This window comes from Seriola lalandi, unplaced genomic scaffold (assembly GCF_002814215.2).
Source record: "Seriola lalandi dorsalis isolate HSWRI2012SDOR001 ecotype SW California unplaced genomic scaffold, Sedor1 jcf7180002053444, whole genome shotgun sequence".
NCBI lineage: Eukaryota > Metazoa > Chordata > Actinopteri > Carangiformes > Carangidae > Seriola > Seriola lalandi.
Window position 1 is genome coordinate 58,120 of NW_019523997.1, and position 12,893 is coordinate 71,012.

Consider the following 12,893-nt stretch of genomic DNA (forward strand, 5'->3'; position numbering starts at 1 on the left):
GCACACGCACACGCACACACACACACACACACACACACACACACACACACACACACACACACACACACACACACACACACACACACCTCCTCTCACTTTATTTTACTCTGCTTTTCTCCCACTCCTTCCATCATTGTTAGCATTGGAGCAGTGAGTTCGCTCACAATCCAATCCTGACACACAAAACCTCTGAGCTTGTGTGTGTGTGTGTGTGTGTGTGTGTGTGTGTTTGAGAGACAGCCAGAGATAGAGGTGGGGGTGGCATTATGCATTCATATTGGAAATTGCTGTGAATTTAAATGAGCATGTGCACTTTGGAGGATAAATAAAGTGCATTGCATTGCCATGAGTGCATACATACAGGGGGTGGATGCAACAGTGGGGACAGTGTATGTGAATACGCGTTTCTTCCACAAAAATCATATATATTTTTACTCAAGATCTGTTAATAACTATTAGGTAAGTATACAAGCCCACAACAAAAACACTAAAGAGAAAAACAATAACACAATCCTTCTCAGAGAGCTACTGTAGTCCCTCTGAGATTTATCTAATAGAGTGAGAGTTATCACTAATAATGGTATGGATTTGTCCCAGAAAAGCAATAAAGGAGGCCCAACCTTTCCTAAAATAATCCATATAATCTTGCAGGGATAAAGGGTGACCAACAAAATAAAAAAAATACTTTATACGTTTGAGTTTACTTTTTCAGTCTACACCCTGTTTTTCTGTGACCTGAGTATGAATCATGCCTCTGACCCTGAAAGTGAATGTGGTTTTGTGCCACAAAAGAGAGAGAGAGAGAGAACAAAGTAAGCAATAATCAGCCATGTTAGTGTGTCTGTGTGTGTATATAGATGCAATTACACACATGCAGTAATGGAACTACATCGACTGATCTCGAAATGTTTGGATGTACTCTGATAATGCATTAGTATTGATGGCATTGTGTTCAGGAAGATCCAAAACACACACACACACACACACACACACACACACACACACACACACACACACACACACTCAAGCACAAATACACATGCATTTTCAGTAATGGTTTTCTCAAAAAGGGGGCACAGCTACAAAGAGGTAAACCCCACAGGGAATCCATTTGCCTTCCCTTGCAATCATCGCAAACTTCTCTAAAAACACCACGGACGGGCGGCGTTGCCATGGATACACACTGCTTCATTCATTCTTCTTACCCTGTCGTTTTTCCAAAGTATCTTTCTTTTTTTCTAGAAGACCTGCAATCCCTAAGGATTGATTAACACTGCTGCTACATACCAGAACATGTTGTTTCCTGTGAGTAAGCATGTGTCTGAGTAAATGTGTGTGAAGAATGCAGTAAGAAAGCTTCACTCGACGGCACGCTTAACTTCAGGGAGACAGAAAAAATAGCATCCAATGATCTTACACAAACAGATACACAGTGCGTAATGCTGTTAACAGCTGCTCACCGCAGTGAACAGGCAATATGGAATGTATGCGTTAGCTCTTACACACACACACACACACACACTCACTCTGTCACACACACACAACCCTGAGCGGAGAGAGATGTCCCATCGCTTACACCAGGTAAGCCAGACAAACTCCCCTGAGCTATAAGCCAGGACTCATTGATAGGTCTGTCACACTGAGGACAGAAGTCAACTCATATTTCACTGTGAACCTGGAAACTCCCCGCCTGCAGAAAAATGTCATCCACCAGATACTGAAAATGCCACAGACAGTCTTACTTCCCAGAGAGTTATCAAAAGGTGAACGGCTAGTTTATTTTATCTCAGTGGTCCATGTTGGAGCTGAGTTTTCCTGCTTCATGTCTGAGAAACATAAATAATAAATCATTTGGCAAGATTCACTTATTACACCTGGGAGGCAATGAAAGCTTGTTGTTTTTGTAAGAAAAAAAAGAAAAGAAAAGAAGAAATGGCCACATAACTACACAGGAAACAACCTGTGCACTGAGCAGTTGATTTCTTCATAAATCCAATGCTATGTCCACCTTTAAAAGATTGTTATAAGAATTTTGTTTTTATTCCTGAGAATCATGATTAAATTCAAAGAACAGAGGAAAGCCTGAGGGTTCGGGGAGTAAATCATTTTAAATGAGTAAATCACTCAAAGTAACACATAATTTGATACAGCAGGATTCACCTATTTAAACAGAGAAAACATTTAAAATTTAGATTGATTGAATAAAAAAAATATACAAGATAGCCATTATTCTGTTTTATAGTAGGAAAATCACACTCAAAAGATGTGTGATAAACAAACATGGACACTGCGGTGTGAAAAGCATCATGCAGATTTGGCTGCTTCTTGCTGTTGATGAGAAACTGAAAAAAAAAAGCTTGTTATGATGTAACCTTGACTAATAAAAAGAGAACATCAAGCATTGGAGCAAATAAAACAGTTCAGATGTATCCAGCTCTAAAATGTCTACACCTAAACTTCTTTACAGACATCACCATCTGAATGGCAATTAAATTAAGCTTATGTATACGTGCTTTACCCAGCAGGTGAGATTATGTTTGGATTTTCTGTAATTACAACTGTGCAGTCGTGTCACTGCTAACAGCCAGCTCCTTCCTCTGTTTGCTTTAAACAAACTGCTGTCGCTGCTGTTGCCACCAGAGTAAAATACATCACTTCCTGTGCAGCAAAGGATTTCTACTTGGAAGAGTCCCCTGAGGGTTAAACCAGCAAATGTAAAATCTTTTATGAGCTGGGCATAGATTGAATTGATATTGTGCTGCATCTTTTGCTGATAGAGTAAATGTAGCAAAACTAATACTGAATTATAAGTATCAGTATCACAGATTATCATTTTAATATACTTTTACATTTAAAGACAGAGAGCATCTCGAAATAGTCACAACTGGACAGATATCCCCTGATATGACCTTTGACTCTTGTTCCTACTGTAGCATAACAGCAGACCTTTGAAACGTAAAACCTAACCCTGGACACAACCCTCTGTGGCAAAGGTTGACTTCACAAACACATGTCTTGGCAACAATTTCCCAAACTATTCTGCACCATGAAGCATAAACACACACACACACACACACACACACACACACACACACACACACACACACACACATACACACACACATTGAGGGGAAGGAGGGATAGCGAACACATACAATTAGTAAGGAATGTTAGCCCCTCTAACCCCACCCGTGCTGCCCCTTACCCTGGCTCCGAAAAGAAGCATGCTCTCATACAGCTTTTCATACAGTACAGGTCCTGAGCAGAGAATCAGATTATTACAATTTTTTTCTTTTCACCTATTCTCTGAAAATGATTCAGTTGTGGCCAGTGAGTACATGAAGGAAACATAGTGTATGTACAGTACATTTATCTGGTGTGTGTAAATGGAAATAGCAGTATGGTAAGAGACAGGCACCAGGCAGTGCAAGGAGGAGGGAGGCGAGACTGTGGGTACTGAAAGTAAATAATTTACACTAACACACACTAACAGTAGTTGAGCATCTGCAAAACATCTCAAACAAAAACACTCTTACACAGCCACTCACACGGTGAGTTTTTCTTTTTATCCTGTGTGGATGTGTGTGTGTGTGTGTGAGAGAGAGGGAGAGAGAGAAAGAGAGAGAGACATTGTGCAGAGCTCTGTCCTCTGATCTTGCATCAAATAAAGTGGACAGGTCTGATAAGCTGATAAGGATGCAGCTGAGAGAAATACCAGGGCCCCTTACACACAGAGGCGATGCGGGTGGGAGAGGGGAAACCTTGACGCAGGTAGACACACTGCCACTGCAGCTGTCCACAGGTAAACGCTGTGTCGTGTTTTCTATTACTGCACACAGCAGCTTGATAAGGTCCCTCTGGCTCTGTAATAAGCGGGGCTCTCTCATCACTTGATAGCTGCTAGTTTTTTCCATTAAGGTAAAGGAAGTAGGGAAGGTCACAGGAGTGAATGAGTTGTACAGGATAAAATAGAAGCTGAGGTGAAAAGGGGAAACTGAAAATGGAAAAGAAGAAGAAAAAAAAGGAAGACAAGGCCTATCCAGGTAGCTGTAAATGCTCTCGTCCTCAAACGATACACACATGAGATTCTGTTTATTCCATCAACAGGAGAAACGTGAATGAAAGAAAAAAAAAAGGAGGACAGGATGGGATATAATGGCAAATCTCCATTAGTAAGTCAGTGGAGCATATGATAGTAATTATCCGGTGTACTCTTGGGATGCCCTAAGTCGCTCTCACTGTCACTGCTATTACTGTTACAACACACAAGGGAAACAAACACTTTTCACAGCGTGTGCACATACGCATGTGTGATGGAAATCAAAAGAAGAGAGTGAGCGCGTGCAAGAGAGAAAGAGAGAGAGAGAGAAAGAGGAGAGTGAAGGAGCGACATAAACTGGCATACTGTTGCAGGATGTAAATGCAACTGCTGTTTTTCTTGGCTGTGTGTTGGCCTCAGGCAGGTGTGGTGTGTGTTTTAAGGTGTATTTTCTGCAGTAAGACTTGGGCAAAAAGGTCAAGAGCAAAGAATGTGCTAGCCTTTTATTACGCTACACAAGTCAACTTGCTTCTAGATATGTGCACCATTTCTGGAACCTTGGTTTAACACACACACACACAAGTGTACATGCAAGACAGTGAGTGATGAGTGTGCTTAACTTTAGTTTTAGTGTGCGTTGATGTGGGGCTACTGCGTTTCTGAGTGTAAATCATCTCCAAAAACATAAGTGTGTAAGCGTGTGTGTGTGTCTTATCCTCCAGACAGCTGCTGTGCTGTAATGTTAGCCAAAGGGAGGAGCCTGTAGCATGTACAGAAGTTCTCGGAGGAGCAACACTCAACAGCTGCTCTTCAGCTCCTCCGGGCCCTTCTCCCTCTTTCCTCTTCTTTTAACACTGACTTTCTTCTATGATCCTTACTCCCCTCCCTCTCCCCCCTCTCTCTTCTTACTGGGCCCCAGGGGACTTTTTTTTGCCTTTGGCACTACTTTAAATCCAGCATTCCATGTTGTGCGAATGTGCAAAGACAAATGCCTGAGTATGAGTGTACACTGTACAGTATGCTATCATAATCCAGTATGTCGGTGAACATGTCAAGATTTTACAACAAAGCTGATGTAACTGACAGTCTGTTTCTCATGATGTTTTGTTCTTTGAAAAAAAAAAAAGCCTCAATATCAAGCAGTACAAATGTCCATACTCATTGAAGTAGAAAAACTAAAGCAAAACTTACAGGCTGCATGTCAGTGGTGGGTCTGATGACTTTTCCTCTTGTAGATGGACGGGGGATGCAGAGTTGGCAGGACCTTCAGAGATCTCTCACCTTTAACAGCTGAACAATTTGAGCATAATACATAGTGCTGCATTAACATTTAAATAGTACGCTATATATGACAATTGATACTTCTGAAGCAGTATTTCTGATTTTTCTGCCCTGATGTTGATTAGTGTAGCCTATTATAATGACAGGAAATGTTGTAACATTCTACAAATTCTGTTTATAATTTAAAAAGTAACATTTTTGATGCTGAGTGAGACAACAAGCCAAAGAGACATTTGAGACTTTTTTTTTTTTTATCATGGCAAAGTAACAATGAATGAATACCCATGTGCCAGGATTTTAAATTCATGAGGACTGAATTTTTTTGTCGACTTTACATAGGCTGTTTGAAGGACATAAATCTGGAGCTGCAAAAGAGATGGAGGCAGACAGAGCAAGGAGAGAAAAGTTTCTCAGTACAAAGGCAAAAAGCAAAGTTAAAAACAATCCATTCTCTTTTAAAATTGTTTGGTTTTCAATTTTAATTCAATTTTACATGTATTTTATTTTTATGTATACATTTGCTCATGATAAAATGAACAACATATTAAATTAATGTCATATTGCTTTCAGTCTTTGATCACTATTTTTCTTCAATGGTACATGAATTGTCCAGAGCAAATTTAAATCAAGTCACAAGATAACAAAGTTTAGAAATAGCTCCGATTAAAATGTTCAAAAGTTAACAGCTCATGCTAGCCTATTAATGTCCCAAAGGTTAGAAGCTAATGCTAGTCTTATAATGTCTATGACTATAATGTTTGTTTAAGTCATTGGCACTGCATTGCTCAGCTTCATGCTTACCTTGTATTACATTAGGTTAGCTAATGTTAGTGACATGTTTTCATTTCATCTTACAATTAAATTTATTAAGGCCAAAGTTAGCAGCTAATGTTACTGGCACTATGGAATGTAGCTGAATGCTAGCCTCAGTCCAAGAGTTAGCAGCTAAAGTTATCCTTGTTATATTCAGAGGTTAGGAGGAGCTAAGTTATCTTTGTAATTGTAAGGTCCAAAGGTTAGTAGCTTCTACTAGCCTAATGTCCAAAAGCTAGTTAAGTGTACCCTCGAAATTTCCAAAAGAAGCAGCTAATGCTAGCCTTTTATTGTTCAAACTTTAGAAGTTCAGTTGCTAATGTTAGGCTTACAATGCCTAAGCTTTAGAACTTTAGCAGCTAAAGCTATTATGTCTGAATTATGTTGGTGACACCGCACTGCTTGGTTTCATGCTAGCCTTGTTTTCTTTAAGTTAGCAGCTAATGCTACTGACATGTTTTCATTTTACCTTACCATTAAATTCCCGAAGATAAAAGTTAGCTGGTAGTTTTACTGACACTGTTTAATGAAGCTACCCTAATGTCCAAAGGTTTGTAGCTATGCTAGCTATGTAATATTAAGACATTAGGAAGAGTACAAAGCTATCTTTGTATTTGTTTGTTTGTGGTTAGCACTGTGTTCTTTTTTTTTTACAATGTCCAGAACTACTTTTGTTGGTTAAATAGATATAGTTCTACTCTACTTCATTGGTTTAAATTGCACACCTTAGGGTTGAGCCTTGATCCTCACCATGGACTCCAGGGTTCAAAAAGGTGGTGGCAGACAAACACCTAATTTATGCTCTTGCTGATGACATCAATGATGTCACTGGTTAAACCATGACTGTGGGGGTGGTCATAAATTTAATTTACTATGTTAAGTATTTGTGTGATTTGGAGCAATTCTAGAGTTGTTACCAAAATAATAATTGAGTAACTTTTTTGTACCGTTGATGTTTACTGATAAAAACAACTTGGATCGATCCAGACAGTTCAACAATGGCCGAGCTGGTCAGCTGTGAATGAACCACTTTAAACATGTTTGAGGCAGCATGAGAATCCAACCGTGTGCTCTGATTACCCCAAACAACCCATCATTATGAACCAGCATAGTTAACCCAACAATTTGTTTACAGAAACAACCCCAACCCAAAAGGCAAAGTACATCCCCAGTAGAGTTGAAGTATGTAATTTGGACAAAATGTTTAAATAGTTTTGGTGAAAAATAGTCCTGACCATGTGTTTTCTTGAAGTTGACCTTAGCCTGTCATGGAAAATTTAAGTGAACTTTGACCCATGCTAATCGATTAACCGGCCACATGAATCCATTAACTTGGATGAACTCAGAGGGAGTGAAGCACGTACACACAGTTCTGATTCCCATTACATTTTGGCTTCTACACATCAGTGCCATGTATTTATTGTTAGCTTTTTAAATAGTCTTTAGCCTATAAACCCTGCTGGAAATTCCATCTCCCTCTGATGTATTTGCCTGTAATTCCCTCAGACACAGCACAAAGTAGCCTAACCAATTAAAATTAAAACACACCCAGCTGGGACTTAATAACCAAACATCCCACAGGTGGCCTGGCTCTCCTGAGTGACACGCACTCACACACTCACTGAAGCTCGCTGCAGCGGGGGATTGGCCTCCACTCGGCTTAATAGCACTCTCACAGATACAATCAATGGAACAAATCTTTCATGCTGTGAGATAGATATCAGAAATACAGCAAATAAATGCAGGCTCACTCAGGTAGGACATGCACACACACACAGTGAGTATACAGGTACTGTCTCTCTGTTCTGCTTCTCATAATCGCACCCAAACAGTAAACACGTTCAGGCCACACAGGATATTAAACCGTAGGACTGAAAGAGATAAAGACATTTATCACACAACGGGTCTTTCAGGCTTTATCTCTGTCCACCTATCTGCAAACCTTCACTTTTTCCCTCCCTTCTTCCTCATTTCCTTTCCCTCCTCTCTCTATCTCCTACTTTATTCCTTTAGAGCCCGTATTTGTTTAACTCTCAAAGCCAATGCAGATTTATGACATCCTAACAAGGCATCTTCTGTTTCGTCCTTCGTCACCAATCACTACTTTCATTTCCCCCCGACTCCTAACAGTAACTCCTCCTACTGCATCATCTCCACCTTCAATTTGCTCAACTCCTCATCCTGCCTTTAAATCCATTTTCAGTCCACTCAATCTAACGTTTTCCCATTTTCTCCTCTGCCTTTTCAAATTCTTTCTATCAATTATCTTCTTCCTTCTCTTCCTCCCTCACGACAGACAGTCCTCCATTAATCTCTACATCCATGCTGATCTTCTTCTCGCCTTATTGCTCTTGGGGTCATGTGTGCAAACTCTTTATGTGTGTACTACTGATTATACAGGATGATAAAGCACATCTTGTCCACGAAGTTGTCACCAGAGCATTGTTCAATCTGCAGCCATCTCGGCACTGCTCCATAAAGTAGTAGTGTGTCTGCTTCTGTGTGTATATATTGAGCTGAGCCAAATGCTACTGAGTAGCCATCAGATCCAGGTTGAGCAGGCAGAGGGGACAGACAGTGGCTGTCATCCCTCAATAGGCTGACACTAAATGGCTAAATCAGTTTAAAGCTACTGTAACTAAACCCAGTGGAGACAGCAGGAAAACTCACAGCGAGCAGAGGGAAGGAGGAGGGAGGAAGGGAAGGACACTGGGAGGAATGACAGTAATCCCCTTCATTGTTAGCAAGACTGAAAAGCACTGATCCTCTCATTCTTTGCAAAACAAAAAATGAGAGGATCTCTCTCTCTCTCTCTCACACACACACACTCTCACACACTCTCACACACACACTCTCTCACACACACACACACACACACATACACACACGAAATATACAAACACATGCTTACTCAAAATACTCTTCATCCATATCACCCTCTTAAACCCAAGTTTTTCTGTGCTTATAATTACATTTCATACATTTATTCATCACTATTACCAACATCACAAATAGCATGTCCTTGAAGCGAGACTTTGTAACTTTTAAAAGAGGAAATAAGTCAATCCTCCAGTCTTTTTCAAGGGAGAAACTGAATTCATAAGCAAAAAAATACATATTTTTCTCTGTTCAGTACACTCCAGGGTTTTGTTGCTGGTCATATTTGACCTGTAAGCTAGCTTATAGTGGCTAATGTTACCAAATTTTAGTAGCTGTGTATTTAACATTACTGGGTCAGGTTAATGAATCTTCTGCACTTCTGCTCTAGTTACAGTTGCTGTCTGAAAAGGGATTTTTTTGGAGGATTTATTTGGTCTCTGTGCATTCGGTGGAGAGACTGGTCTACAGTCTACCAAATGAAGAGAAATGTGACTCCTTGTTACTCATAATTTTTAATTATGTGTACTTAGCCTAGTTGCTAAGTTATCCTCAATCCACCCTGCAGCTTGACTGTGAGGATGGGACTTTTGTTCTGTGTACAGTCAGCAGGGCTGAGCTAGCTGTTCATGGCCAGTAAATATATCCAATACGACTGGCTGCTTGTAAACCACAATGTCTCCTTTTCTATTTCTACACGTTACAGGTAGCAATTTAGCAAGTTAATGAATAATGTAACAAATTACTGTTGCTGTTGAGTGATCATATTATGATGATGATATTATGAACTTCCATGACATGTGGTCACAGATGAACATTTAAATGGTTTTATCACAAACATAAACACACCACGCCTGGATTGTTTGCTTGTTGCAGGTCATCAGGCCACCAAGTAAATCCCAAGAAAATCTCCAGGAAACTCACAGGAAATTAAATTGAGCATCCCAGCAAACACTTTTCAGTTCGGGGAACATTCTGTGAACATTGCCCGAAGGGTGTGGGAAAGTTAGCTGGAACCTCGTAGCGAACATTCCCCTACGGTTATTCAGAAAAGTTTTCTTAAGACACTTTCTTTAGAGGTTGCAAAAAAAAAAAAAGAAGTAAGCTTCAGGGAATGTTCCCTGGAGGTTTTTCCTAGGTGGATATGTATCTGAAACAGCAAATGTTTGAAGGTTTCATTTCAGGTTTTACAGTGTGAAGCCCCTAAAGATGCTAACATGTATCCTTCACCTCCATCACATCAGCAGGGGATGACATTGACACTGTTATTTATGTTCTCCATAAATTCCCCCTATCCACCCGTACTCTTACACTGTTCTCTTTGGTGTTTTGTATTCTGAGCACAGATCGATTTCACCAGGTCACATTGATGAGAGCCTTTTAATTTCCTAATGGAAAACCAGCAGGGCAGGGTGTGTCCGTAAGAACAATGGCTCTGATAGGCCCATAAGCAGAGAGCCTGGGTAGATGCATGGTGTTGGCCAAAATTGTCACTAAGTGGTACAAGGTTAGAGCACATGCTTATGTAAGCTTAATGTTAGAAAGATGTGGAGAATAAAACTGCCTGTTTTTTAGAGGAATTCTTTCATCTCATCTCTTGATTAATTTTTAGCTTTGATATATGAATTTTCAAATAGCCAATTATGATTATAACTGCTATTGATAAAAACCATCCTACTAACTGCTACTGATCTATGGCACAAAGCCGCACAGCAATTTGTTGATGATTGATGGCTTCATTTCATCTCATTTCGAAACATGAAAGCGGGTAGAGAGAGTGCTGCATCATGAAGTCGGCAGCGAGCCCATCCTTTAAGCAGTTATCGATGCAAAACATGAGCTTCCTCGATTTTTCTGTTCTGTCACAACAAATCATCGGATCAATCAATGTGCGGGGAAATTTACATAGCGCTGTTTATATCAAAGAAATTAAACTTTGTGCAAGCTGGGGATCAGTTTAGAGTCATCTTCTAGGAAGTGTAAGAAAATACACAGCTGAATTACATCAAAAGCAATCTGATTTCTGATAAGACTTTGGTCTGGTGTATGACAATTTTGGAGATGATGTTCAATGGTGAGGAAGTGTTTCAGCTCCCTTATCATATGGCCAGAAACATTTTCTTGCCCCCATGTAACAGTGTTTATCTTAAAAAGCATAAAAAAATAACAGTGATATCACTTAAGAAATCCCGAAACAGCATTCCTGTAAATTGCCTATTGCAAAGATGGGAATAAATACACACAGAATATAGGAGTGTGATTGGTTTTCTTGGGGGTTTTTTTCATTATAAATTCTACACAGCTGGAACAAAAGAAAAAGATACATCAACACACCACAGAGGTCACAACAGTGTAGCACAAAATATACAGTATACAGTACAGAGAGAAGTAAAGCACTGAGACTGAGAATATCTCATAAAAAAGACACCTAAATTAAAAATATCTCTCTTCTCTCACCAAATGGAAAATCATGGGAAAATGAAAACTCAGTAGTTGCAAAATTAAGAATCCCCTTTCTAAAAAAAAAAAAAAACAACAACCTGTATACCACAATATATTTTATATAAAACATTAAAATAAAAAATAAAAAACAATGTTCCAAGTTCACTTTTCTATCTTCGCCTGCCATCACAGGTTTGCTAACAGTCAAATCGTAATTATGGCAAGATCAGTAGACAATCATTGAAGAATAAAAATGAGCCTTGTGGTTGCCGATAGTGGTTTGAGGTGACCTTTTTTTAAGTAAAGAAATCAAGGCCATGGGTTCCAGTGTACAACAACGTAAAAGGGCACTTCAACCCGCTATCAAACCTCTCTGGTCTGCCGACAGTGTAGGGAAGAAACAGCAATGCCAGTATTGCAAACCTGAAACACTCCTGGCTCAAAAACTCTTTCATTTGGTAAAAATAAAAAGGTACATCACATACTCCAACAATAATCCCGATCCCTCCCACACCTTCCCTTCCCTTCCCAGCTTGTATCAAACTACAGTGAACCTGTGCCTGTGATTTCCCCCCAACAGGTGAATCTGTGACTACTGCACCATAGCCCCTCAAAGTTCAATTTTGTTATCATGTGAAAACAACAACACAGCAGGCCACTGTTTGAGACTGTCGCCCATTTCACCAGATTCCACCGATTTTACAGTGAAAGTTGATGATAATTGAGCTTTTCTGAGTGGAACCGCTGCGTGCTGTGCCTGTGAGAGGGGTTTCATCACAGAGCGGAGGACTGAAAGGCTGTGAAAGACTCGGGAAGAAATGATAGCAATTACAGTCCCAGGCCAGCAGCTTAGAAACCATAGACATTTAGAGCTCCACATCATGCACAGTGTACCTCCTGCTTGATAGACAGGGTAATCAGTGTTTGAATTTACAACAAAAACAAGAGAGCAAAAGAAAACAAGTGAACATTTGGTAAACTAACATAATATACAAGTATGCTGGAAATGGCAAGAACAAATTTGTACAATCTAATAGCTTGCTTGTTCAGTGGCTTTTTAGCTGGATTTAAAATGGCAAGCAATTGTAGAGAAAGGATTGACGTTATTAATGCCTTGGCTGTTTCTACTGAAAGCTAATTAGGGATATTGGGAAGGAAAAAAAAAACATTCACAGGTGGCAAAAATGTAATTAAACAGCACTAAAGCAAACACAGAGCGTCTTTGAGCAGAAATGTTACAGCCATGTGTACTAAACAGTGTGTTAGGGATAAAATGTGAGCATAAATCATCACTTGTTACTGAGGTGAATAAAACAGAATGACAGCTTGTGATAATTATGCCCAATGTACCCAGCAGAGAATTTTAAGTGTAGACTCCAAGACAGAATAGACGTTCAGTGTTACACTTGCAGGCAAACGTACAACTCCCCCCCCACACCCC